The following is a 3,434-nucleotide window of genomic DNA, read 5'->3' on the forward strand; positions in this document are numbered from 1 at the left end:
TTTTTTAGCCCAACAGTGAAGTCCATTTGATACCATTTTTATTATGGTTTTGAACCCTTTGGAATCATTGCCGCTGCTTATTAAGCATTTTTTTTCTATATACTAATTTTTATTGCATGAAATGTCTAGTTAATTATATTTATTAATAAAAGTATATTAATAAAAGCTTTATTAATAAAAGTATATTAATAAAAGCAGGAGAGAACGTGAATCCTAACTTAGGCTCTAGCAATTTTTTTTCTGCTCTTCTTTCACAAATGAAAAAGGTGGAATTTACTAAGATGGAGAATTTTTCCCATGACGATGATTTTATCAACTTTGATACAACAACTTTGATAGCTATTGTATCAGGAATTAGCAATGGTTGTACACAGGAACTTTTGAATAAACCAGAGGTTGAACTGCGGCATCGATTCAAGGGAAATTATGATTTTGTGATTGCCTAGGTAAAATTTTCATTAAAGCTATGTTCTTCCCACTGAGTTGATCGATATGGATAAATGAAATCTCTTCCTCAATCCTCCTATCTTTGGCATTACCCCATGAAACCTTGATGGTCTAAAACAGGTTCTACGCATGGATATTTAAATTGAAAATTTGTTTTTTTGAAGGTTAACTGTATGTATACAACTTCTGATGACTTTTTTTTTAATTTATGGAGTACAGTTCACAAATCTCTTGTTTGCTCTGGTTCATACGTTGCCTACACATTAACTTAAAGATGAGGAATGACAGTGAGGAATATTTATTGTTAAATTAATTACAATGAAATGAGTTGGCTTGTTGCAGAAAAGTCAGATGGCAAATTATATCTCTTCACCCTCTGCAAACCTTACAAGAAAAGTTGAAAAGATTATAGAAGATATGCCATTTTCTCAGTAGCCAACTATCTTTCCATCGTAGTAGGAAAAGTAAAAAGATTTTCATTTACATGTATAAATTTTCTCTCTTCTTAATAAACATCGGTTTTTGTTCTACTTTATGATGCTAACTTTTTATGTCTTCTATTGTTAGCATTAGTGATGTTCTATTTTATGCCTTATTATATCTTAAATTGTATGTAGAGCTTTCTTTTAACAAGGTTTGTACCTCTTGCTAGGCAATGTCTGAACTTCAGTACCCAATACACGCGAACTTCAGTGCTGCTGTATCTGGGAAGAAGGGCATAATATATGAGAGTGTTCTTTCAAAGTTCAAGGAGCTAGTATTGATGTGTGAAGGAGCTAATGAGAAGCACAGAGCTGATCAGCTTCTGAAATGCCTCATGTGAGTTTTTTGACAACTATTGCTATGTTAATGGTAAAATGACATGAGTCTAAGGATTTAACTAAGTGATAAGTCATTTAGGTTTGTGGTAGCAAATCAAACTAGCATGAAATCTGGTTTCAAATTTGAAATCTCAATTAAAGTTGTAGAAATTTTAATAAAGAAGAAAAAGCTAAGATTCGTTGCTAGCTTTTCATTGGAGTCATAGGACTCATTTCTAAGGTTTACTGATTAGAGTCAGAAGTGCATACTGTTGGAAAATCACAGGAAATAGTGCCCTTTTTGTGAAATAAGTTGTTATGCTATATCTTAGATCCTAGGTTATACTTGGAGTCATATTCAACATTTTTATGTATGAGCCGTAACAGGGTCGTGCGAGATAGCCCTTCAGAATGACTGATAGGCCTGCCAACTACAAGAAACCTAGCATTGAAAAACAAGATTGTGTTTGGAATTGGTGATTACTGGCGTGCCGCAACTTTGACTGCAAATATGGCATTCGTGAGAGCAGTAGCACAGACAGAGATGTCTTTGTTTACTATTAAGCATAGTCCACTAGCTTTAACCGGTAACTAGCTGCACTAACCAGTCAGACATGCCGGTAAGAAGAGATCCATTTTTGGTTAAAGCACTCTTGGGCTATGTTTATTGTTGTTACCTATAACTTGTATACAGTTAACCAGACTTGCTTTTTTACTAACATTTTGGCTGTTTCAATTAATGAAAGGCATAGTTAGAGAACATTTTAAAGGAAGATGGCCACTTTTGCCCATTAGATAGAGACAGATATATATAACAATTTAACCAAGTAGGCTTAAGCTTAAGAGACATTAGCCTTTATGCTTGATTATATCATATTATGGTTAACTAGCTACCCTAGAAGCTCTGAAGTAGCAGTAATAATTTGCTAATCCTCTTCAGTTAGAAGCTTGCCCATTATTTCGCAAACTTTATTATATGTCCTTCTCACTAGGGCATAAGAGAATATTGTAAAAACCAAAATGAACTGCAGTGTTCAGTTTGCTTATGTATGGCTTTCAGCTTGTTTTTTTTTTTTTTTATATAAAAAGATTCACAATACTACGTATTAGTTGGATTTTTACTCTAGAAGAACGGAGTAAAACCGTGATTACTCTTATTCTTCACTTTTGCTTGATAAAGTAACAAAGTTTGAGTTGGTTAGATGTTGTAAGAACCAACCCATAGAATAATGGAATTGGTATGATGTGCAACATTAAGGCTTTGCTTTTATGTTATCATTTCAGTTTGGAATGATTTGTTTTTATGTATTAAGGTAGAAAATGATTATCTCTTTCATATCATTTTCAAAGAAAATTATGTAAAAGTTATGTTTATAAAAAAAATTTCATGTAAAAAATCAACAATTAGGCTTTAATTGAAAGGGTAGAGTTGAGGTTTATGAAAATCTTATTGTCTTAGGTTCAAATCTAAGACTTATTTTGGGTTTAATTTGTTTTTTTATATAAATTTTATATAAAAAGACAGAAATACGCTTATAGTAATATATATTTTTAAATGTCTTTTAAATTTTTTATAACTAAATTGGTGTTCAATTAACTCATAAAATTTACTCAGTCAAAATATAAATTTATTAATATATGTAAAAATAATTTTTCGGAAAATATTTTCGAAAATCGCCAAACAATGTAAAATATTTTACATGATTCATCCAAACACTGAAAAAGTAAATCATTTTCCGAAATCATTTTCCGGAAAATATTTTATTTATAAACAAACGAGCCTAAATTTGAGGGTGAAACTAAAATTTAAAAAAATTAAAAATTTTAATGAAAATTTCGGAACAACACCCTAAATCTTAATGACCACCCACCTCTGGTAATACCATAAAGAAATTTAAACATAATAATTGACAAATAATAAGAAAAACTGATTACTAAATATTTGAAATTCATATTTATCAAATATATTTAAACTTAAATGTTTATTAAAATTTATAAAATGGTTTTCAGAAAAATTATAAACGGGTAGCTTGAGCCTTGAAACCTTTGTTTATTTCTTTTACCACAAAAAATTTATAAATGCATAAAATGTCATTTAAGTTTAAAATTATTTATTTATTATAAAATAAAGAGAGATGGAGAGAATAAAAAACAGAAATATGAAAGCAATAGAGAATGTACATTATT

The 3,434-nt window shown here is 30.1% G+C and overlaps 1 pseudogene; it reads left to right on the plus strand.

The window, feature by feature from the left end:
• The first annotated feature begins 281 nt into the window (after positions 1-281).
• On the plus strand, positions 282-1,994 carry LOC108451173 (uncharacterized; annotated as a pseudogene).
• Positions 1,995-3,434: the final 1,440 nt, after the last annotated feature.

This window comes from Gossypium arboreum, chromosome 5 (assembly GCF_025698485.1).
Source record: "Gossypium arboreum isolate Shixiya-1 chromosome 5, ASM2569848v2, whole genome shotgun sequence".
In the NCBI taxonomy this organism is placed as follows: domain Eukaryota; kingdom Viridiplantae; phylum Streptophyta; class Magnoliopsida; order Malvales; family Malvaceae; genus Gossypium; species Gossypium arboreum.